The sequence below is a fragment of the Hyperoodon ampullatus genome, assembly GCF_949752795.1.
Source record: "Hyperoodon ampullatus genome assembly, chromosome: 7".
NCBI lineage: Eukaryota > Metazoa > Chordata > Mammalia > Artiodactyla > Ziphiidae > Hyperoodon > Hyperoodon ampullatus.
This window is the reverse complement of record NC_136920.1, coordinates 77,825,826-77,852,266: the sequence shown is the minus strand read 5'-3', so window position 1 is coordinate 77,852,266 and position 26,441 is coordinate 77,825,826. Positions and strand designations below refer to the sequence as shown.

Genomic DNA, 26,441 nt, shown 5'->3' with positions numbered 1-26,441 from the left:
AGGTGTATAAGTTTTTTTTTGAGACAGAGGGCTGTGCATCAAATGACATTTTATTGAACGTTTACATAATTCAGATCTAAGTGCCATCCTGCTGGTCATGTAACCCCTTACAAGGTCAAGAAGAAATGTTCTCTCTTAAGGAGGGAGTTGTCTTGTTGGTGTTAGGAGAATGTTGCTCTTTATGGTTGAGCAAGTGTCCCTGCCTATGGGGGAGGTTTGGTCAATGTATAATGCAGATGCACAATGCACAGTGTGGGGAGAGAGGAGACCAAAGGGCAGAGAAGAATATATGTTTAAATTTCTCTTGTCTTGCCGTAAAATATAAATTTTGTTTCACAACCTTCAACACACCCTGAATGGAATTCAGGACAGAGATCAGGAATGAGGCAGTCTATGCTCTGGGAAAACCCGGCAGAACAGGCCTTCAGATAGTTAGATATTTTCAGAAGACTTTATGAGCCCAGTTTCTTTTATCTTCTCATATGTAGAAAAGCACTAAAATCATTAATGGAGACATCTGCTCCTTGTGACTAGCAGCCACCATTTCGTGACTAGCAGCAAATTTCTGCCAAAATGTGTCCCTGATTACATGTGTCCCCCTTCACCAAAATCACATGCATGCTGATCTTCCCCCTAACTCTTTCGAGCAGTTCCTCAGAGCTCTCTGAGAGGCTGTTTCCTTGGCTATAGTCCTCATTTTGCCCCAAATAAAACTTAACTCACAACTCTCAGTTTGTGCTTTTTTTTTTTTTCAGTTGACAGTTTAAAACTTTCCCAATTTGGCTGCTCAAGGAGCCACCGTTTTGGGAAAATCCCTGGTGTTCTCCTTACTTGCTGCAAGTAATAAAGCCTTCCTTCTCCTGCCCTTTGGCTTGGTTGTGTCTTTTGGCTCAACAAAAGAAGTGTTTCAGGTAACACTTTTAGCTGGTCTAAGAATTAAATCGACGTGAGACTGATTAACAGGAGAAAATAAAACAAAAGTTTAATAATATGTATATCTAGGAGTCATTTTTGGCCTAAGCCATTTTGCAATGTAAGCCTGGCCAGGATGCTTGCCGTTGAAAGGGTCTCAGTAATTAATGATCTTAAGGGAACAAAATAATGAAGAATCAAAGGACTGTTTTCAGGTAAAAGAAGTAACAATAACAAAGATAATTGTAAAGACTCCCAGTTCTCTTTCAATGGTAAAGATTAGCCTGATCAACTGGGAACATAAGGAATGATGATATTGACCTTTTCTGACCCTCGTGACTTCAGTCCACTAAAGCTTGGACTCTGTGGACCACCCAAACCCCTTCATGAATATGCATATACCCTTAGCTTAAAAATTCCCCAATTTTGCTGTTCAGGAAGACACTGCTTTGGGAAAGACCCCCGGTGTTCTCTTTACTTGCTGCAAGTAACAAATCCTTTCTTCTCCCAATCTTTGTTTTTGTTGTGCCTTTCAGCTTGACACCCACCAAGAGGCAAACCCAGGTTTTTGGGTAACATTAGCTCTTTGGCTGGCAATGAAAATGACATAAGGCAGATTAACAAGAGAAAATTAAATTATTATGTGCACATGGGGAATTCACATAAGTATGAAGAATTCCAAAGACAGCAAGACAAGGTGACATATATATATTCTTGACTAAAGAGAAGTGAAACTGAGCAGGACCCTGTGGGGCTCCTGGGCACTAAAGTCTTTCTGTGTCCCCCATTTCTTGTTTGCAGGGACTAGGCTTCAGCCTCCACAACCTTCCCTGAATTCCAAAGGGTAGGGTCAAATAGTTGCTAATCAGGGAAGGGAGGGGCTGCAGAGACAAGGGAGGAACTGTCAAGAAACAATAGTGCAGCTTTGGGACAAGATCCTGGTTCTGCCTCAAGGGAAACATATAACAATAACTGAGCTCTTCTACAGAACTAAAACCCGCAACAAATGGAAGATGTTAACTACTTGATGAAGCATCCTTCATTCTAGAGAGAAGGTCACAGTTTGATAACCTTGAGAAGCATAGAAGCTCATCAGGAGACCACTTGAGGCCAGATTAAAGGATTGCAGGCCCTGAACACACCATAATCCTTCTCAGCAACCCTGACCTTGAACCATTGCTATAAAACTCCTCACCAAATCCCCCCAGGTTGGGACACACAGTTTTGAGGGCATTAGCCTGCTGTGTCCCCCTTTGCCTGGCAACACAATAAACCTATTCTTTTCTACTTCACCCAAACTCTGCCCCCGAATTCGATTCCATACCAGTGCACAGAGGCCAAATTTCGGCATCAGAAGGAGGTATGGGTCTGAAATTTCAAGGGGAAGTAAGGTAATTCACAGGAAGTTAAAAAGAGTTAATGTTTGGTAAACAAATGTTTGCTGATCCATCCAAAGACAATGAGACACAGAGAGAATTTTTTTTTTGCGGTACGCGTGCCTCTCACTGTTGTGGCCTCTCCCCTTGCGGAGCACAGGCTCCGGACGCACAGGCCCAGCAGCCAAGGCTCACAGGCCCAGCCGCTCCGCGGCACGTGGGATCTTCCCGGACTGGGGCACGAACCCGTGTCCCCGGCGTCGGTAGGCGGGCTCTCAACCACTGCGCCACCAGGGAAGCCCCACAGAGAGGATTTTGATCAAATGGGCTTTTCAATGTTCCTCCTGTTCTACCACACCTAATATTATACTACATTTATCTCTAGTGATAGCTTCTTCCTGGGACAGGCCTCCTGTCTTAAATTATTTTAGGCAGTAAGGGGGAAGTTCAAAGGCTCTTCCTGAGTCTTTTGGGCCTGATTGTTTTCAGCTCAAAATAATCCACATGCCATAGTGGCACATCTTGTGGTGGCCTGCACTTAGACCCATTGGCTCCCACGTGCAAATGAGAACCATGCAATGACTCAGGGAGAGCCCTGAGCACATTATTCAGATAGACACCAACATGATGCAATTTTTCTTCGGTGTGTTCAGTGAGAGAAAGCAATACAAGAGGCACTGCCCTTTTACTTTGGGGGAGGTTGAAAGTCCCTTCTTAGAAAGGAAAAATAAGTACTTTTAGAGCATTAGGAAAACCTAAAACCTGTGAGTCAATTTTTTTTAAGTGCAGAGTTAATTTTACCCAAATGTGTTTTCTTAAAAATTGCAACCAGTCAAGATCAGTATCTTCAAGGGGTGCACCAGTTGTGATATTTACTGACTTTACACTGTTCTGAAATTGAGGATACCTTCCCTCTACTCAGTTAATGTTTATTTTTTATTAACTTTTAAAACTGTTTGAAGTAGGAGATCTTTTACTGGAGCCTGAGGATTGATAATGTTAACCACTGTGACACTGCTCTGTTACCTCCCATCAACCAAAGAATTGTTCAGGAGCCGATCACATACCCTGTGATTCCCCTCTCTCACCTGGTATTTAAAAATGCTTTCATGAAACCCATCAGGAAAGGAGGTTCAGGTGTTTTGAGCACTAGCTGACCTGAACTCCCTGCCTGGCACCTGCAATAAACGCTGCACTTTCCTTCGCCATAACCTGGTGTCAGTAGATTTGCTTTACTGCACATGGGAGAGCAGACCCACGTTTTTTTTTTATCAGCATATTTATATATATTATTATATATTGTAGGCAATGGAGATATTTTACTTCTTTCCTATTGTGCTGTTTTATTTTTTAACTGAGTTAACCATGAAAGTCAATTTTTGTTGATAGAGGAGAAAAGGTACAAATTAATGAGCTATAGTTAAAAATTTAAAGCTTTTAAAATGCTTGTTATTTATAATGAGATTTATATAATAGAGAATTAGGAAATAATTCTGTATTTAAATGGTTCGATTGTGATTGTGGAACATGAAATTGGTAGTCCACAGGACATATACTAAATTTTCACCCTTAATGATACTATATTTGTGCTGTACATGTCAAGCTAAAATGTTGTTTTTCAACAATCTTTAGCAAACATATCTTAGTTTTATTATTCAGAGGGAATATAGGAGCTCAATTTGATATAGGGAACTTGAGCATTCCATCAACATGAATTTGAAGAATACACTAAGAATATCTTCTACATTACATTGGAGTAGTGAATTACTGGTAATTATTTAGGGAATTCTTTTGAAAAATATAGTCACCAGGGGCCAATGATTGAATTCTATTGAAATATAGAGATAGATATTAATAAGAATGGAAAGTCACATTTTCATTTTATATTGCCCATATCTTCATTTTATTTGTAGGTTTTGAAATTTTGCAAGAGAAAGATATCAGAATTTATACTTCATTCAGCAGAATCCCCTGGACCAAATGATCACCCACTCAGAATACATAAGTGGAGACATTACTGACTGTGGCCCAGGAGACAAGGACAAGACCTAGAAAAGACACAGTAAATAATGGAGGGAAAGAAAGATTGGAATAGACAGGCATTTCTCTTAATGAAAAATGTTAACAGTAGAATCCTTGAGGGAGAATCTTTGAAAACATTGGATTTCTATAACAATAAAAAATTGAGTCCCAAAGTACAATGAGAAATAACAATAATGAATAAATAGGATAAAGAAATTATATGTTAACTGGCATACATTCCAGGCAATTATCAGACTCCTGCAGAAACCAGGGCTTTCTGGCCTTTAATTCCCCTTGGGCAGAACTGCAGCACCCCTGTCCCCAGCCTTCAGCCATCAACTCCAGGACTACAGAGGCAGAGTCCTGGCCCTCAAGTCAGGCTGCCTCACTGACTTGAATGCCCATGGAAAAGGGAACATTGATCCTGACCTGAGACACAGCCCTCAGATGTTTGTAAGCTGGAAAGTCTGCATCAGACTTCCTCCTTGCATCTCTCTAGGGTAAACTAGGGAAAACAAAACGTCACAAAACCCTTTCCCACAGAAGAAGTCTGGGAAAAAACACATGACGATCTTGGCCTTGGTGCCAGGTGAGGCTGATATAACTAGAGCACACCTTCTCCTGGGTTTGGTACCAGAATCCAGGGCCCTGGTGGGAGGACCTGGGCTCTGCCCTGGGTTCCATGGACACAGACAAGCAAGTGTGATGTCAGCAACCTTCAAGGACCCAGATGTGAGAAAGAGGCAATGAAGACACGATGGCTGCTTCAGGGTGGCTTGGTGTCAGCCTAGAACAGCTGGACTTCATAAGGAATAACACACTGTGGAGGGAAATAATAAAGAACAGAAAATCGTTTTATTTGAGCCAAGCTGAGGGCTATAATCTGGGAGGCAGCCCCTCAAAAGGCTCTAAGGAACTTCTCCACTGAAGCATGGTAGTCTTATACTTTATCAGAACAAAGAACATACATCAAACATGACAGGGGTATATTCCTTAAAGATTTCAAAAGAGACAGATTTAGTACATATATAGTGAGACAGTAGGATCCTGGTACGTGGGAAAGGAACCTCATCTTCGAGAGGGTGTTAACATGGACATCATAAGAAGGGAGTCATTTATCCTTATTTTTGAATCAGACATTTCTTTTCCTTAATGGTTAAAGCAGATGTGCTGTGTGTGTTTGACAGGCTCTTTCAGTTCACACAAAGTTTAGACTGAACCATGTATAAGCCTAAATGATTTCCCCATACCTCATTACGTGAAAAATTTCTCCCTCAACACTATAATTTGGGGCTTGACTAATCTTGGCGATAAACCAGACACATAATACCCTCAGCTCTCTAGGCCTCTCCACCTGCAGATCCTGCTGTATCCTCCCCCCAGGGCACAGCACCACAAGAGGGTGTCAGGTGAGGGGTTTGGGACTCAGAGAACTGACTCCCGAAAGTGTTTCTGTTTTCCAAGATAAATAACAATACAGTTTGGATTCTAAAAATCATCCAAATAAGTGGAAAAAAAAATGCTAGACCAACAGTGAATCACAGCGTTTTTCATAAGATAAATGAATGTTATAGAATGAAAGAGTAAATAGAGCCCAGAGGCTTTAATATGTAAAATTAAAATGGAGTTCAGTAGTGTTTAAAACACATCCAAAGGTCACATTTATGAGCTGCAAGTCCAGCTGTATTCCACAAGAATTGAGGCAAATGCATGAAAGATGAGTTATGAGTAAAGCACTATCCCCAAACTGTGGGTGTGGGGAAACTCATCCTAGCACTTTGTGCAGAACTAATACATTGCAACCATATCTGGTTTCAAAACTGATATTTTCTGCAACTAAAAAGGCAGAAATAAGCTAAATAAGCTACCTATCCCCCCTTTGTCCTTCAGTTATTAATTAAGACTCCTATTTCTTCCTCTCTTATCTATTTTTTAAATTCCAATTTCAAATGCCAAAATATTCAGCTATTATATATGATATTGTTCTCTTAATTTAGTCTCTACACAGCCTGAAATTTCTTTTTAATTTCCCTATTATATAATTAGTTTTATATTCATCAATTTATGATATTTCCAGCAGGTACTGAGCTTTTATGCTCCAAATGTATGCCCTTCCATACTTTAATGCACTTAAATATACTTTATACTTTTACATCAATTTAAAAGGTAATCTATTGAGTGCAAATTCTATCTTCAGCATTTTGTTGGGGTCAGCAGTGGGGAGAGAAAATGTAGAAGAAGGAAAAGACATGGCTTATTGTTCTCAAAAGAAGTTACAGAGAAACCTCTGACTTCCTTATCAAAAGGAGGCCCATTTCTTTTTCAATGTCTTTTTTTTTTTTTTTAATTTATTATTTATTTATTTATTTATTTATGGCTGCATTGGGTTTTCGTTGCTGCGCGTGGGCTTTCTCTAGTTGCGGCAAGCAGGGGATTCTCTTCGTTGCGGTGTGAGGGCTTCTCATTGTGGTGACTCCTCTTGTTGCGCAGCACGGGCTCTAGGCTCATGGGCTTCAGTAGTTGCAACATGCGGGCTCAGTAGTTGTGGCTCGCGGACTTAGTTGCTCCACGACATGTGGGATCTTCCTGGACCAGGGCTTGAACCCGTGTCCCCTGCACTGGCAGGCGGATTCTTAACCACTGTGCCACCAGGGAAGCCCTCAATGTCTTTTCTATTGACTTCAAATCTATCGGGCTTTAAAATTATTTGTGTGTGTGTGTGCTCATATTCTGACTGTCTCTCACAGCAGATTGTGAGTTCTGTGAAAGTGAGGCAGGAGATAGATGGGCCCCAGGGTAAGCAGCAGGAGTTCATTCCCTCTGGACAGAAACTCCAAAATATCAATAACAGGTAATCGAGAAAGGAGGCTGTGCCCTGCCCAGATAAGAGATAAAAGACTAGATGTTCCTCATTCTCGTAGTCAAGGAGACCTTCCCAGCTACACATGTGCAGAAGGGTTCCTTGGAGGTCAAAAAGGGAGAGAGCACCACCCCATAGTAAGTGATGTCAACTACCCATAGGCCTCTTCGCTAGACTCCATCTTGGCTAAGAGATGCACATGAACACGGGAGGACCCTGAAGTATACCAAATATGGACTCAGAACCAGGCAAAGCAAGATGATTGGTCAAAGGAAACCTGCAAGAAATTCCCCATAAAAGTGATTGAAACTACCCTGCGAGCGCAACTCTCTCTCTGAGCCCGCCCATGTGTCTATCCACATGTATTCTTTGTCCTCCTAATAAACACTTTACTTGTTTCACTACTTTCCATCTGTGTGGAAATTCATTTCTACACAGCAAACAGGCCAGGACCTTGTCACTGGCCACTAGTCCCTGGTGGTCTAGTGGCTAGGATTTAGTGCTTTCACTGCCCCGGCCTGACTTCAATCTCTGGCCAGGAATCAAAATCCTGCTTCAAGCAGCTGCAGGCTGAGGCCACCTGAGATGAAAACAGGGGCAATGTTTATCTTGTTTAAGGTCATGTCTTGTTAAAAAACAAAATTCAACTGAGTAAATTTGAAAATCTGATTGGCCTTATTTGATGCTTTATGAATTGGGCAGCATCTCATCTAGTAAATAGAAGGGCACTTTGAGAAGTTACACAGAGTGGAAGGTTTTTATAGAAAGGAGGGTGGGCAAGAAAGTCATTAGCAAAAGAAAAAAAGGTTATTTGGGACCAGTACTATCTTCTCTTTGTAGGGAAGGGAAGCCTTGAGTTTTATCTTGCAGATTGCCTCTTCTTCTTGGGTTGGGGGAGATGGAGAGGGCCCCTGTGATAGATTACCACATTGGTGCTGACCAGAAAATTCCAGATTTCAGAATTAAGGTAACATTTCTGGTGAAGGTCGAAATTGCAAGTAGGTTAGGTATTAAATATATGCGCGGTATCGTGGGCTTCAGCACAAATGAAACCATTTTGTGTCAGTGGTTTTCCTCCTTAATAGTCCCTAATGCAGAACTAGCAGAAACACAACAAAGATTTGTGAAAAAGTAAATGAGTGCCTAACTCAATTGGTCAACTGGTGTAAAGAATGTGGCATAAGAATAAAAAGATCTAGAGAGCAGATGAAAGAAGCTTTTGTTTATATTTTTAAAAGGAATGTCTTCTGTGTTTTCAAATTACTGCAAATCTAATCAGCAATGTTGATGTGACTATTAAAAATGATGCTTTTTGAAAGGTTAGAGAAAGGAAAAACAAGAAAAAAATAAGGATGTTTGGCATTCTGGATGTTGGCTAAATGGCAATTTAATCACTAAGAACATATTTTATTCTATTGTCATGATATATATGTAATATATGTAAACATATATTTATATGTCATACATAATATATATTTCCTTTTAATCACCCCTATTGGGGTACAATTTACATACAACTAATAGCACTCATGTTAAGTGTATAGCACAGTTAGATAAATTTTGACAAATATATACAGTTGTGTAATCACTACCACAATCATGATACAGAAAATTTCCATTACCCAGAAAGTTTCCTTAGGCTCCTTTGTGGTCAATCCTCACCTTCCTACAAAAGTGATATGATGATTTGCTTTCAGTGACTATAGTTTTCCCATTCTCAAATTTACATAAATAGAATCTAACAGTGTGTATTTGGTTCCTGTTTTCTTTCACTCAGCATGTTTTGAGATTCATCCATGTTATGTATATTAATATTTCATTCCCCTTTATTGCTGATGTGAATTACTCATTCACTTGATGATGAACATTTGAGCTGTTTACAGTTTGCAGCCTTAACCTTTATGAAACCATCGGGATTTCCATTAGAATTCTTTAATTTCTTACCCAATTCAACGGTATGATTTGAAAGTTATCAGAAACCTGCACTTGTCAGAAAGTCTTTAGTATGAATCTTCCTGAAGATGAAGCATTTTTGCAAAAGCATCTATGAATGATAAAAAGACTTAAAAAGACACAGTTAAAGAGCTGGTTAAAATGCAATTGACAAAAAAAAATTTGTTTACTTCTGTAACATACAAATTTGACATATTCAAATTTTAGAAATTTTATTAAATTTCATATAACATAAGAATATCTATATTAATGATATTTAGTATAATCTAAATGTATAACCTAAGAAGGTTGGAGATACAGTTATCTCTAATCAATTGACAGTGCCTCCCATAACATACCAAATAATCCTAATTAGTTTAATATCTCTCTTTGAGATGACTTAGGGGTCCTCTGAAACATCCCAAAGCTATCTAGAGGTCAAAATATCTTTAATTAGGATTCTCTCCTTGAGAAGTTTATCCAAAATGTTAAAAAGTTTCAAGACACTTGGTCAAATAGGATTACAGATCACTGTGAAACAATGCTTATCCATTTAACCAAAGTTACAATGAAAGACTTTAAAAGCAAGTACAGAAAGTTATAACAGATTATTTAAAAGGTAAAGAAAATTTACCATCTGTAATCAAAAGCAAATCAATATTCCAAGAAAACTTTTTTCTCTTAACAGAGAGAGAAAAAATTTTAAGTTTTTGTACCACTTTACTTTTAATCTTAAAATTCATTTACTCAATTAAATTCATTCTAATCTTAGTGAGTCCTGACAACACATAGAATTTCTTTCTAAAGATTACTTTTTCCCCAGAAATCTACAACTTTCTATATTCATATTAACTTGCCCTTTATTTTATTTCCTATTTAGAAATAACCAGCTTTAAGACAAAATTACTTCCTTTTTCTTTAACAAAATAAATTCCTATTCTTCATACCTTCTTTTAATGAAAACACACATCCTATTACCCTGTATACTAAAATGTTCTCATTATTTCTAGTGGCTTTAATTACATATTTAATTAGAATTCTCAAGTCTTAAAAACCTAAATTCCTAGTGAAAATTAAGAAGTAAGCAATTATGAGCTGTTCTTTATATTAGCATTCTGTAGATTGGCAAATTTATAAATAAATGCTATTTATAATTTCTAAAAATATGTGCTTTCTTATGGAAAATGTCTCAGTGTGACACCAAACATATTTATTAAGAGTCTTAAATATCTTTACTTTCTCTGTAAAAGGAAGCCAATGTTTAGTAATTAATATTTCAGTATATTATTTTATTTGGAAAAGACCTCGGTATTCAATGAATTCTCATCATTTGGCTTAATTTAGTTAAACTTCAAAATTTCAAGTTACTAAAACGTCCAGAATAGCTATTTTTAAGTAGACATTCCTAAAACATAATTATTCCCAGAGTTCACCTAAAAACTCTTGTCTCATTTACCTCTATTTTATTCACTTGTTCTCAAAAATTATGTTTAGATTACCCAAGAAAACTTTATGAGACATTAGACCAAGTCAGCCATTATCCCAAATTTAATATTGAATATTTTTCAGATCACATGAATCTGAAATTCATTCAAGTTAGTTTCTTTTATATTTCTGAGAATTTCTGTAAGTGCTTAATTTCCTTTAAGTCAATTAAATAGAGCTCATTTGCAAACTAACTTTGATAATACCATCCAAAGGAAAAGAGATATATTTATAATGTACACATGGACATACATACATTCCAGACAAACAGAGATCTCACAGTTTTCCTGCCTGAGTTTAAAAAGGACTCTTCTCCCTTTTTTTCCCCCCTCAGTCTCAGGAATTGGCGATGGTATAGACAAGAGTGAGTGAGAGTACATTAGAGCCCAGGGTAGAACATTTACATTTCAAAGGCACAGGGAGAAAAATGTAAGTTCCTCCTAGTAAGATTTGTTTCCTTCTGGTCAGAATAGTGAAGAGATACTTTTAACAAGCCAGCTTTTTCATTCGCAAAAACAAGTTTTAGAATGTCAAAAAGTGCCCCATCTGGGTCATTATTCTCCAGAGCCTAAAGAATACTGTGACCACATGATTTTAGAAAAATATCACCTTCTCCTTTTCATGGGTATGAGCCCATGAAACTAAGAGCTAAGAATTTCCCGATTCTGCAAAATACACCGTAGGGAATATAAGATGAAACAGAGCTCTGATTACCCATTCTCAGTTGTTTATGGCTGGTAATCTTAAAATCTCAAACAAACAAACAAATGTAGTCTCTCAGGGTTTCAAACTCCTCAGCCCAAAAGGGAAAATCCCAAGAAATGGTTAGCCACTGACAGACCCAAATGGCTAAGAGAATGAATACCCTGGTATTATCACACACAAGTTCCACTACTTACTAGAGAAATCTCAACCAGCAAAGCATGTGTCTTTTTCCCTTTACCACAGAAATCAAAAGTGCCATGGGCCAATGATGCCTGGTCAGTGGCAAGTGTTCAGGGCCATCTCTGAGACAAAGGTGCTCAAGCAGCTGCTGAGTAGTATCCATGAGCTGCCACTGGTCAGGGGCCAGTGTGCTATGGTTGAGATGCCCACTAGGGATGGTGGCCCCTTCATGGTTGCCCAAATTATTGCCAAACCAAACACAGATTCACTCACCCAATGCAGAGCAAAGCCAATCTACTGATACCAGTTGTGGTGAAGGAAAGTACAGTGTTTATTTGCAGGATGCGAAGCAAGGATAACAAGCAGCTAATGCTCAAAAGACCCAAACTCCCTGAAAACTTTTGGGCAAGTGTTTCTAAAGACAGCATTAGGAGTGAGGGTCTCAGGGTGAATGATCAGTTCATGGACATTCTTTTGATTAGTTGGTGGAGAGGTGACAGGGTGATATTTTGGGAAGCTTAATCATCAGCCTTCTTGTTCCAACCAGTCTGGGACCTACATGCTTGTGATCAGCATGTAGTCAAATCCTCCGTCAGGTGGAGAGCCTTAGTGTCTACAGAAAACGCTCAAGTGTCGTGGTCCATACGTGGGTTGGAAAAGAATTTCCAGACACAAGGCAGAATGTAAAGAAGATAGAATTTATTGGAGGAAAGTGTCTCTGCCAGAACAGCAGGCTGGCTTCCTAGTAGTCTGGGGGAGTGGACCCCAAACATGTGCTATTGATCAGTTTTTATAGCCAGAAAACAAAGGAATGCTCCAAGGTGAAAATTTCATTTACTAATTGGTCGAGGCACATATACTTTCCTTCTATAAGGTGGCAGTGGGACAGGGAAGATGCCTTTTCTTATTTGGGACAGGTCTCATGGCCCAGCTGGGCTGAGGAATTTCATAACCATCACAACATGGTGGGGAGGGCAATTAAGGTTCTGATAAGGGGTGTAACGCTGACACTTTTTCAGAGAGGGTTGTCCTTTGTCCTTGAAGCACCATTGTCCTTGGAGCACCACATCAAGGATATGTGTCAGACTGTTATCTATATCCCTTGAGGAGAAAGGGATATAGACAACACTGTTTTTCAATCTATTGTTACTTTTCTTGCTTGACTGCTTTTCCTTTGTTTCTGAATTTTGTCAGTTCTCTAATCATTAACTGCTCTCTGGAAATCAAGGGAGGCCTAGGAGACTAAAGCTTTGTTCCACAAACAAGAAGCAGGGAACACTGGGAGTCTGTCACTGGGAAGGCCCCACAGGATCCTACTCAGTTTCACAATCATGAATAAAGTTGTTTCTATGAACGTTCATGTACAAATTTTGTGTGGACATATTTTTCTAATTTAAATTCCTAGGGGGTGAAATTAGGGGGTTGTATTAATGCCGAACTGTTTTCCAAAGTAGTACATCATTTCACCTTTTCTTCAGGACTGTATGAGACTTCTGGTTGTTCTCCATCCTTACTAACATTTGATGCTATCAATCTTTTTAATTTTAGTCATTCTAGTAGATGTGAAGTTATTTGCATTGTGGTTTTAATTTTTCTTTGATGACTAATAATGCTGAACATTTTAAAATGTTGCTTATTTACCATTCATGTATCTTCTTTGGTTAAGTGTCTTATTAAATTTTTTGCCCAATTTAAATTAAATTGTTTGTCTACTAAGTAGTGTTTTCGTAAAAGCTGGAGAAGAAGCAATATGGCTGGATTACAGAAAACAAGGGGGAGAGTGGTAGGAATGAGGCCAAGAGAGACATGGGAGAAGGGGAGAACAGATCAAACAGGACTTTGAGGCCTTGGTGAGAACTTTGGATTTATTGTAATTAAACTGAATTCACTGGATGATTTTGAGTGTAGAGTGGCACAATCAGGCTTAAATTTTAAGGGACCACTTTGGCAGCTCTGTGAACAGGCCAGAGGAATGGGAGTAAACACAGGATAGACCAGGAGGTTATTGCAGCAGTCAGAAAGAGAGAAACTGGTTAGTTGCAGTTCTGAATGACCTTTCCCCTCACTCTTGTTCCTGACATTCCAAACTGCATAATTTCAGATGTGGAAGACTGAGAAATTTCCTGGATTTTCTCAACAGAATAGTGACTTACTCAAGGCCTTTAAGTGGAACACACTCTACTGAGGGTTGAGAGAAAGCTGACAATAGTGGCTTGCTTAGCTTAACTCAGTGGTTATGGTTGTTAGTTGTGGTTGCAATATTATGGTTGTGTGACTCTTTGGTTAGTATTCACTTTCTCCATCTTGGAATATACGTTTGATGAGGATGGAAAAATGATCTCTGTTTTTAACTCACCACTGTAGCCTCAGTTTGAGCACAGTGCCTGCCAATTAGCATTTAGTCAATGGGTTTTTTTGTAGGGGAGTGAATGTGTGTATGTGTGAGGGAGAGAGAGAAGAGGGGCAGAAACAGAGAGGGGAAGAGACAGACAGAGGGACAGGGGAACAAGTCCATATTGCAAAAGAACAGGACAATATTTTCTGTGAGTAGAATGCTCAGAGCCTGTGTACTGTGTTCTTTTCTACTTTCTCAGGTTAGATTTATCACTTCATAAATTTTCTTTATCTTATCCAAAATGAATCTACATTTTTTTTTCTTATAAGTATAAAGAAAAAGATTTTTTGAGGGGGGAAATTTTTAATGTCTCACTACAATTCAAGTGCCATACATGTCTCTTTCTATTATTTGTATATCTTGAAAATATACCAGCATTATTGTCTAACACAAAGGAGGCACTAAATAAAATTTTTTCTTTGAAACATTGGTACTATAAATTATAAGAGACAGGAGCCATGTTTTCACAGCTCTGTTTCTTGAGCACCCAGCCCAATGGTATTGTGGAGATGGAATAACAATCACCATGAGCACAGGTCACTGCTGACAAAGGGACTTGCTTTCTCTCTAAACCATTTGACTTTGTTGGTGCCCAGGGCAGGATGCTCCAAAATATGCCTCAGTGGAATATTCCTTTGAATTAAAGTTACTGAAGAAATGACTGATGCAAGAGAGACACACTGACCTTCCTATCTGTCTCCATGAAAGCAGGAAATTAATATCTCATGTGAATGGTGCCCTCCCTGTACCAGGAGGTAGAAAGACATCATTAGCACCAGAGACAGGGAATGCAGGGTCAAGAAGGCTGTATAAACCTTGTGACTTCTTTAACTCAAGAAGGTTGGCAGGGACATTTCTTCCTCCTCAACAGCTGACAAGACAACCAGGAGGCTGGCTAAACCCTGCTTCCCACCACAAGACTGATGCAGCTGAGAGATCCTAGGACACATGACAAAGGCCAGCAGAAGGTAAAATTTCTTATCTCCTCAACTTCCCAGGCCTGTAAGGTCTGGTGGGAGGGAAAGTGCTTAAGAGTCTCCTTTTCTCTATGTCTAAATTTAGATTAGCAGAAGAAAATACTTATGGAGCAAGATCCTTGTGACATAGAAAATCTGGTTTTTGGAAATGAGTAATCTCATCTCAGTTTTTCTTAATCCTTTCCTCCCAGAGACAGTCACTGTTTTTCTTTGTCTCTGTCTCCTGAGTCATGTTTCATAAGAAGAAAGAGCCATAGGGCAGAATACAGGCATAGGCCCTATAAGCCTGCTGTTTGAGACAGCCTCACAGACTGGTGAGTTAACAGTTCTCTCCAGTCCAGTGCCTATTAAGACAAACTTTGTTGTCAGTCCTCTATATAAAAACTGGATGAGATTTTTCCTTCTGTATTTTTCTGTGTCCTGAGAGTTTGGCTTTCTGTCCAGTGAGAATATTCTCTCTGGTCTCCACCATCTGGATGGTGTATTTACTGGGGTGCATCTGGTAACCAGTTGAATTGACTGGGGTTCTGAGACACAAAGTCATAAACAGCACACTGTAGTCTTGTTGTGCCAGCTGTCAGAGGAGTTTGTCCTAAGGGGACCCAGTCCATAAGGGGCCTTTGTTGTTTCAACCTTCATTGCCTTGTTAGTGTTGGAAAAGTCCCATTCCAGCAGCATATGCCTGATGTCACACATTAGTAGGTTTGGGATCAGAGGTGCCTCAAATTCCCAGGAGAGACCAGGGACACAGTTTGCATTATACCACCCTTACTGCCTGTGCAATGAAGGCCTTTGCTTTCTTAGATTATCCTTGGAAATGAATTTTCACATTATAGGGGCTATATCATCCGTGCCCTCTCTATCTGAAAGTATGCTTATTTCATCCATGGTAAGGATTTATTCTAAGCCTGAAAAGTTACCTCTGGGTCGTTCCATAAAAAGGCTTACTGATTTGAGTCACTATTTGAAATTAATGAAAGGTCTTACTCCTCAATGGCCAGAGGATGGATCCTTTAAATTTGCTGTATTTAAAAGATTACCTTTTGAGAGCTCTCATCATAAACAGCTGTCATATTGGTATTTATGGAAGGATCAAATTGAAAGGAAAAATAATGTATAACAGCTAGCCTTAGGGAATCGTTATTAAGATGAAATAACAGAAATTAAAGATCCAACATGAATTCCCCTTTTTAAGAAAAATTTTAAAAATTGCCCCATCTCCTCAGCAATTCCTTAGGCCCTCCTACAAATAATTAGGAAAAGATCAGTTGGAAGCCAATATTCAAGAGCTAATAGAAACAATTATCTTTGTCTTCCAAATCTCTAGAAAACCAGAAATGCAACTTAGGAACAAGTCAAGGCCCATTTATCTTCACCAACCCTGAAACCTATTCCTCTCAAATTCTTGTAGATATTATAAAAGTTGAGGATAATTGGAGCAAAATTGTCCTGTACTTAAGAAGAAAACGTTTTTAAAATAATAATTACCCTGAGACTTATGATAATAGAAAAATACACTCCAAAACTCACAGAAGAAAATTTACACTTTTTTCTCTGTCCCTTCAAGTTATAAATCTTACCATGTCTTTGAAATGTAAACACAGCCACATTGCCTGAGACTGAGCCCAGATTATCTCAATTGTTAGAACCTGAAACTAAAATTTAAAGAAAAAAAAGGAAAGAGGTTTTTTTTTTAAACAAAAACCACCAGAAAAACCCTCTCTTGCTCAAACTCTAAATCACAGTCTCCTTCAAATTGTTTATCAAGGGCAAGTACACTTAAAGGGCAAGAAGACTTAAAAGTCTTCTCCATAAATAATAAAAGACTGTAGCTATCTGAGTGAGTAAACTTAATTTATTCCAACAAGCAATATAAAAATTCTCAAAAATATAACAAAAACGAATACAAATATTTTTCAAATTCACATGATCTAGGATAATTTTTGGTAAGTAAAATCTAGTTCAGGTTTAATGGTTTAATTAATACAGACATATCTTAAGAGTTATCAGCATTAAGTATAATAGCTTTATGCTATGTAGTTTTACTAAAAGTCAAATAAGCTCATGTTATCTCTTTTACAAAATTTCTCAGAAAAAAGTAATAATAATAATAATTTAAGATGATGGCTAACACTACTTTAACATCTTATGAAATTGTCATGAGTAATCTGAGTGATTGTTAAGAACAAATTAATTAAATAGACATAAGATAAGAATTCTTTTAGGTAAACTTTTTTTAGCAATAATTGTTTTTGCTATGTCAACTTAATTAGTTTTCTAAATGTCTTTGATAAATTGTACCCTTAGAGTTTTGCTAAGTTAAATTAAATGAATTGAATGTCTAGATCATTTCCAACTAAGACAAAATACTGAAATATTAATTGCTGAACAAGTCTAAGTTTAACTACTTTTGACCTCTTATTACACACTAAATATGTTTGGTTCTATTAGTAAACATGTCTTGTGCTTCATTAAAAGCTTGTACTATGAAGTAGAATATGTTTCTAGAAATTATGAAATGTATTTATAAGTTTGCCAAGCCACAAACTACTTACACAGTTAATAATTTTTAACTTTATCTTTACAAAAAAATTAAAGCTTCAAAGGATTAAGAATTGTAAATAATATATGTGGTTAAAGCTACTAGGAATTATAAGGAAATTAGAATATATTTTGGGGTAAGAAAAAGTGTAAGGTATGGAGATGTTTTTGTTAATGTAAAAACTTTGTTAAGTGATTTTTGTCCTAAAGCTGGTAACTTCTAAATGGGAAAGAGAACAAGGGACAAATCAAAATGGACAGAGAAAGTTGTAAGAGGTTTGTTAAAAAGGAATCTTTAGAAAGGAATTTTATGTGTAGTCAGGTCTAAGATTGGAATGAATTTAATAAAGTGATTGAGTTTTAATATCCAAAGTAAGCTGGCAGAAAATTAAAATTTGTTTTTTCTCTCTTTTTGCAAAATTTTCTTAATTATTGGTCTGCTCTTAATGAGAAATTGTAAACAAAGACTTCTTTTTACATTTAATGTAATCTGTCTAGCAAAACAAATATTGTACATTTTGTCTTTATGAGTCTTTGATAATTTTGAAGAAAAACTGAGTGCTTTCAATATTAAAAGAGCTAAGTCTTTTTACACTATTTAACTATCTGTATTTACATGTGAATCTTTGTCACTTTGATTAAATTGATAACTAACTATTAATTCACAGTGACATATGATCATATTTGACAAAGTGTTTTAAAACATTTTTATTTTTGAAAAAGTAGATTTTCCCCCAAGTCAAATTCTAAATGAAGTCTTATTGACCTGGAAATAACGTTCAGGTTTTCCAGAGGCCCCTTGGAACACCTTAAAAGATTTGTTTTATCTTATTAGAAAAGAGAGCTATGAAACTCATTAGGCTTATTTGGTATGTTACTTACATGGGAAGCATTGCTAAATAAATGATCCTAAACTCTAGGTTATATCATAAGGGTGAATGTTATTAATATAAATGTTCTCGAAAGTATATGAAATTCCTAAAATTGGATATGTCCTAGTATAATGTTATCAGTCATAATTCTAGTTATTATCTTAAATGTTTTGTGTCACAGAGATAAATTTTCTTGTCAATTCCATTAGAATGAATCAAATTTTTAGTAATGGATATTTGTCTTTTATCACTTAGACAATGGTTTTACTCAGATGCTTTTACAAAAGCTTCCTGAAAATGTGTTTCATGTTCAGAGAAATTCATGGAAAAGGATCTAACAAGTATTCTAGAACACAAGTTTCTGATGAATTTCAAATCATTACACTGAACTGAGTAAGAATTTACAAAACCCTAATGGAGAAATTGATGGTTTCATAAAACTTCTAACAAAAGATCAAACAAAACAAGAATTAATTACATGGGACTAAGTAAACTGAAGAAGATGGTTATAATATTTTATGATTTTAAAAATAAATTTATTTATTTTATTTATTTTTGGATGCATTGGGTCTTTGTTGCTGTGTGTGGGCTTTCTCTAGTTGCAGCGAAGGGCAGCTACTCTTTGTTGTGGTGCATGGGCTTCTCATTGCAGCGGCTTCTCTTGTTGTAGAGCATGGGCTCTAGGTGCATGGGCTTCAGTAGTTGTGGCTCAATGGCTCTAGAACGCAGGCGCAGTAGTTGTGGCGCATGGGCTTAGTTGCTCTGCGGCATGTGGGATCTTCCTGGACCAGGGCTTGAACCCATGTCCCCTGCACTGGCAGGCAGATTCTTAAACACTGTGCCACCAGGAAAGCCCCATTTTATGATTTTTTTTTCGTGGTACGCGGGCCTCTCACTGTTGTGGCCTCTCCCGTTGCGGAGCACAGGCTCCGGACGCGCAGGCTCAGCGGCCATGGCTCACAGGCTCATATCAATCAGTGTGATATACCACATCAATGAATTCAGTAAAGTCACAGAATACAAAATTAATTCACAGAAATCTCTTTCATTCCTATACACTAAAAACAAAAGATCAGAAAGAGAAATTATGGAAGGAATCCCATTTACCATCACATCAAAAAGAAAAAATACCTATGAATAAATCTACCTAAGGAGACAAAAGACCTGTACTCTGAAAACTCTAAGATGCTGATGAAAGAAATCGAAAGTGACACAAACAGATGGAGAGATATACCATGTGCTTGGATTGGAAGAATCAATACTGTCAAAATGACTATACTACTTAAGGCAATCTACAGATTCAATGCAATCCCTATTAAATTACCAGTGGAATTTTTTTTTTAAGATTTTTTTCATGTGGACCATTTTAAAGTCTTTATTGAATTTGTTACAATATTGCTTCTGTTTTATGTTTTTGTTTTTGTTTTTTTTGTTTTTTGTTTTGGTTGCATTGCATGTGGGATGCCAACTCCCTGACCAGGGATCGAACCTGCATCCTCCTCATTGGAAGGTGAAGTCCCAACCACCGGACCGCCAGGGAAGCCCCCACCAATGGCATTTTTCACAGAACTAGAACAGAAAATTTTAAACTTTGTATAGAAACACAAACCCCCAAATAGCCAAAGCATACTATGAAAGCAAAAATGGAGTTGGAAGAATCAGGCTCACTGTCTTCAGACTATATTACAAAGCTACAGTAATCAGTATGGTACTTGCACAAAAACAGAAATATAGATCAATGGAACAGAATAGAAAGCCCAGAAATAAACCCACACAACTATGGTCAATTAATCTATGACAAAGGAGGCAGGACTATACAATGGAGAAAAGACAGTCTCTTCAATAAGTGGTACTGGGAAAACTGGACAGCTACATGTAAAAAAATGAAATTAGAACAATTTTCTAACACCACAGACAAAAATAAACTCAAAATTCATTAAAGACCTAAATGTAAGACTGGATATTATAAAACTCTTAGAGGAAAATCCAGGCAGAGCACTCTTTCACAGCAGCAATATCTTTTTGGATCCACCTCCTAGAGGAAAGAAAACAAAAACTAAAATAAACAAATGGGACCTAATAAAACTTAAAAGCTTTTGCACAGCAAAGGAAACCATAAACAAAACAAAAAGACAACCTACAGAATGGGAGAAAATATTTGCAAATGATGAGACTGACAATGGAATAATCTCCAAAGTATACAAATAGCTCATGCAGCTCAATATCAAAAAAGCAAACAACCCAATCAAAAAATGGACAGAAGATCTAAACAGACATTTCTCCAAAGAAGACATACTGATGGGCAAAAAGCACATGAAGATCTGCTCAACATCCCTAATTATTAGAGAAATGCAAAACAAAACTACAATGAGGTATCACCTCACACCAGTCAGAGTAACCATCATCAAAACGTCTACAAACTGTAGACTACAAAAATGTTGGAGAGGGTGTGGAGAAAAGGAGTCCTCCTACACTGTTGGTAGGAATGTAAATTGGTTCAACCACTACGGAGAATATTATGGGATTCCTTAAAAAACTAAAAATAGAACTACCATATGATCCAGCAATCCTACTCTTAGGCATGTATCTGGAGAAAATTATACTTCCAAAAGATACATGCACCCCAGTGTTCAGTGCAGCACTATTCACAATAACCAGGATATGAAAGCAATTTAAATGTCCACTGACAGATGAATGGATAAAGAAGATGTGGTACATATATACAATGGAATATTACTCAGCCATAAAAATGAATGAAATAATGCCATTTGCAGTAACATGAATTGACATAGAGATTATCATACTAAGTGAAGTAATTCAGAGAAAGACAAATATCATATGATATCACTTATCTGTGGAATCTGAAAAAATGATACAAATGAACTTAATTACAAAAGAGAAACAGACTCACAGACTTAAAAAACAAACTTATGGTTACTAAAGGGAAAAGGTATGGGGAGGGATAAATTAGGAGTTTGGATTCACATATACACACTACTATATATAAAATAGGTAATCAACAAGACCCTACTGTATAGCAAAGGGAACTCTACTCAATATTCTGTAATAACCTATATGGCAAAAGAATCTGAAAAAGAATGGATATGTGTATATGTATAACTGAATCATTTTGCTGTACACCTGAAACTAATTCAACATTGTAAATCAACTATACTTCAATATAAAATTAAAATTAAATTTAAAAAAAAGAGATTAAAAAAAGAAGTGTCTTCCAATGCAAGGATCAGATCAAAGAACATGAATGGAATATTCCTACTGGGACGATTAGGAGGATAACACATCCTTGGTAGGTGCAGAGCCTGTTCACTTATCCTCTGACTTTCCTCGTTCCCTTTCTCTACTACATCCTATTAAGCAGATAAAAACTTTGAGAAAGCTGCCTCTTCCTTCACCAATGCCAAGCAGGACAAACTCAAAGAGCCATTTGTCTGTCTGTCTTCCTCTGATGTTGCTTCTTCATGTTTGAGCTATTGGGAGGAGAGAGAGGCAATAAATTCTCTCAATAAAAGCAAAAAATAAAAATAAAAAATAAGCCTATATGGTCAGTCACAATCCTTGCTATACTTATATAAACAAGACCAAGTTTATTGAATCTAGACTTATTTTGCAAACAAATTTGTCTTAATTTGGCTATCTTTGATAGAAATGAGGGTGATTTTAGAGAGAAAAATTATCTTTCGATAGAAATCAAAATACATATTGTGGATATTAGATTCTAGTGCTATTAATTTTCCTTGAAGTTTTGTTAATTACCTGAAAACTGGACTGTATCCTGAATTTTTCTAGTTTCCTCCACTACCTGACTACAACTCTCCAAACTAGTGTTTCCAAATTTTCTCCCACCCTTTTGACTTGGAATAATTGAAACTAAAACTGCCTTTTTTTCTGAAGTCCTGCATACTGAAGGTAGATATCTTAATATAAACTTCAGAGAAATCTCCACAGCAGCTCATGTTTAGACAGTCTTCTTCGTTCCTGTTGCTATATGGACCACTCAGAAAGTTTACCTGAACATCTGATGGACATTCAAACTACAAAAGATGCTTTAACCCTGACATTTAGAGATCTTCTCAACTGTCTACCCTCAGAACTCAAAAACTGATATGAAATTTGCCTCAATTATTAACCATTGTTTTTTTTGTCTCCATAGCAATGCCTCTTATTAAATACCTGATTGCTTGTACAGTAAGCTTAACTTCTACTTGGAAATACTGCTTTGGAAGAGAAAATTAAGGTAAAATGATCATATGGATGGACTCTAATCCAGTATGACTTGTATCTTTATAAGGGGGGAATATTAGAACACAGACATGCACAGACTGAGGGGCAACCATGTGAGGACACAGCGAGCAGGTAGCCATCAAAGGAGAGAGACCTCAAAGAAACTAAACTTGATACTTTGATCTTGGACTTCTAGCCTCTAGAACTCTGAGAAAATATATTTTTGTTGTTTAAGCCACCTAGTAGCCAGTGTGGTCTTTTGTTATGGCAGCCCTAGCAAACAAATACAATCACTATTAGGGAAAAAAAAATCATGTGCTTTGTTATTCCAGTAGAATGATTTTAACACTGATTACTTCTTACCTTGAGATTATAAAAGACAGTGATAAACATTACTGTAGAGTATATATGAGTTGTGTCCTATGAAACAAAGGTAGTTAACAAACACCTCTCAGCTGTAGCTGATGCCATGTGTTCATCTGATCAGCAAGAGGACATGAGTGGAAGGGAGAACCTTTTCTGCTTCAGACAAGCAACTTCCTGGCTTACCCTGAGTATGACAAAGAGGGCCATTGCTTGGGGACCAGGTCTCCAAGCAGTCACAACAGGCCTCAGGACCCCACAAGAAAATTGTGAAGGAAGAATATTACTAGCGAGGCCCATATGAATCTTTTCCTCCCATCACTGCTCTTTTGTGAAAAATTCTTCCAAATACACATTTTTGTCCCAAAATATCATGTTGGACGCTCGCTACTAGGAGCAAATTTTTCTAGCATCTCTGTTGGATGAAATTTCACAATTGCAAAATCACTCAGAAAAGAGTTCATCCTCCCAACACCTCCCCTGCACCAGTGTCCCCCTAAACAGCATCTGACCACAATATGAAGGAACTTACCTCCCAGGTAAACAGGTGCTTGAATGTGATTTAATTATCTCTGCATCCTCTCCCTGGTCTCCCTGTGAAATCCAGTCACCTCTTTGCATTAAAGCATTTCTGTGAGAAGCCCTGTAAGATGCTGGCTATTCTCAATTCTGTCCTGCTGGTTTCTCTGAAGTGCCTAGAAGCTGTCCTCTCCACACACAAACTGTTCTGACAAACTTCATTTGAATGATTTGGATTTTAATTCTCAATTTGCTTCTGTTCCTAAGCCTTAAGGCTTTTTTTTTTTTTTAACCAATTCAGAAAAAAGCATCATTAAAAAAAAGACAAGGTTGGGCTTCCCTGGTGGCGCAGTGGTTGAGAGTCCGCCTGCCGATGCAGGGGACACGGGTTCGTGCCCCGGTCTGGGAAGATCCCACATGCCGCGGAGCGGCTGGAGCTGTGAGCCATGACCGCTGAGCCTGCGTGTCCGGAGCCTGTGCTCTGCAACGGGAGAGGCCACAACAGTGAGAGGCCTGCGTACCGAAAAAAAAAAAAAAAGACAAGGCTCCTCGCAGATCTAACATGCTAAGCTTTACGTTCTTAGGACTGATGTTTTCCAAGGAACAAACTTTCTTGTTTCCTGTGCAATAATAAAGGTTTGTTATAAAAGTTAAGTACAAAAAGTGAGAAAAAATAAAAATAGTGGTATCTTCACAGTTGAGTTCTTAACATATTTTCTGATATATGTAAAAGAGAAAAATTGGCAAAATGAGTACCAACATTTTTAAAAATAATAATTAAGCCTAAATCCCTGGATTTACCAATTTTATAAAATAAGAAAGTAACATTTTATAAAATACAATTTTATGAAATACGATTTTATAAAATTTGTTTAGCTAAGTAACAAATGATTTGCCCAAAAAACAGATTTAGCAGGTGGAGTCCAGGGGGCACATTCTACAAAATAAATTTATTGACACTGTAAAGGGTTACTAGCATAAAATTGTGGTGGGAATAAAAAGGGCAGTGACCTTCTTCCTGAAGTTTAGGAGTGATCCCTGAACTGAGAGATATCTGAGTTGAAGTGGTCACTGGAAACAAATGGTAGAGACAAATCACAGAGAGCAGACTGTATCAATTCCAGCTTCTGGACTCAGAGAAGGAAGGAAGAGCTTCAGATTTCATTGCAGAGAATGAGGCTGAGAAACTTTAAAATCAGATGCTTTTTCCCAGATCCAGGGGGCCAGCTAATGCACAAAAATGCTTAAAGCCACATAGGTATGTCACCTTTATTTCCTAGAGAAGATGTTAGCATTTTCTAAATCCTCATCTACCGTGCCTGGCATGCATTATTTTATAGCTTTCTGGAAGTTTCATCAGCACCACTGGTATATCTGTAGTACGATGTGTCTGTGGAGAGTACAGAATGCAGGTCCGGGTTGGGGGCAACGGACTCTTCTAGCTACCACAGTGAGTGGTGCCCCTGCAAACCTGAGTAAGGAAGACAACTTGCCTTTGGGTGGGTAGTGTTGCAATCTGCATGTCTAGGGGCACAAATGTAAAGACCGACCCTGTTCTGGGAATGATGATGATTCTGACTGACCTCAAAGGGGTAATTATGAAACCCCTGGATCATCAGGATCTGGATGTTCCCTACTTTTTCCATGGTGTGATCATGACAGAAAGTGTGGCTGTAGATATCTGGGAACATTTCCAGAAATGTCCTCCTGTAGGAGTTAATTATAAAGTAAATGTGTATAAAAGAGAAAATAATATTGAAACCTATCAAGGGGAGTAGATCTTAAGGGTTAATATTGTAGATGGATTACTTTGGAAAAAATCTTTTTCCCTTGGAGTATTAAGAAGTCATCGCATAATTGCCATCTCTCCACATTTTGTTCTAGAGTGCCTGGTTTATTGATATCAGTGTGAGACCTGTTTTAAATAAAAATCTATTTGTAAAAATCCAGATCTGTAATATGTTCTAAATATCATTATAGTATCTTTTAACTATAGATTAAAAATCACTTCATTTTCAACAAAATATTTTGATGTAAACATCAAATGTTTTGAAAACAAAGGGGATCTGTTTTTGTTGTTTTCTGTTTTATCTAATTTTTGTATCCATTTTGTCTGGGCATATTAAATGGTAAAAATATTTACAAGATTTGCACTAGGTGAATCTTCTTAAAAAGAAAATACTGAAGGCCACAGAGTCTGGGAATATTAATATCTTTTTAATAGATTGATCCCCCTTGATTTCTTATTCTGGAGTAAAGGTACAAGTTTGGTTTTTTGTTTGTTTGTTTGTTTGTTTGTTTTTGTTGTATGTGGGCCTCTCACTGTTGTGGCCTCTTCCGTTGCGGAGCACAGGCTCCGGACGCACAGGCTCAACGGCCATGGCTCACGGGCCCAGCCGCTCCACGGCATGTGGATTCCTCCCAGACCGGGGCACGAACCCGTGTCCCCTGCATCGGCAGGCGGACTCTCAACCACTGCGCCACCAGGGAAGCCCAAGGTACAAGTTTTTCCATGAAAATTAGACACACAAATCATCTGACAGAATGTATGACAGATGGAAAATGATTGATGGGAATTTTGCTTTAATGCACATTGTTCATTGTAATTTTTCCCAGCTTAATGAATTGTGAATTAATAATGAGGAGCAACACATTCAACGTATTATAGTAATAAAGTGCTTTTATGGACATTTTTCATGTTTCCAGACTTTCTTGGCCACCCTGAACAATTTTAACTCAAAGGATTAAAAAATAATTGCTTATTTAACTGTGTTAAAATAGTCAACTTTGAAAAGGATATTTTCCTGTATGAACTTTTATCTAATTGATTCCATTTTGTTCTGATCAGTAAACTTACCTGAGTAAGCTGCACTATTTAAAAAAAAGTGATCTGATAGAGTATTAGATGACATACATGACCATAGTCCATTGTTTTCTGATTCAACGACATAAGAGAGTGAAGTGAAAAATTAATAATTATACATTTTTTAATTAGGAGAATAGAAAAACTAAATTTCTTGTAGAAATAAGCCCAAAGAGTCCTCGTGTCAGCCCTGCTCC

The 26,441-nt window shown here is 37.6% G+C and overlaps 1 protein-coding gene and 1 pseudogene across 2 annotated transcripts in view; both read right to left on the bottom strand.

Annotated features, from left to right (window-relative positions):
- LOC307055622 (BCL-6 corepressor-like) overlaps nt 1-26,441 on the bottom strand; it is a 792,095-nt gene that overhangs the window by 677,507 nt on the left and 88,147 nt on the right.
- Nucleotides 1-26,441, bottom strand: part of LOC307056591 (ferritin light chain-like) — a 57,767-nt pseudogene that overhangs the window by 29,334 nt on the left and 1,992 nt on the right. Inside the window, exon 2 of the transcript in view lies at nt 24,965-25,088. The product of the transcript in view is annotated as a ferritin light chain-like (transcript). The remainder of the gene's footprint in view (nt 1-24,964; nt 25,089-26,441) is intronic.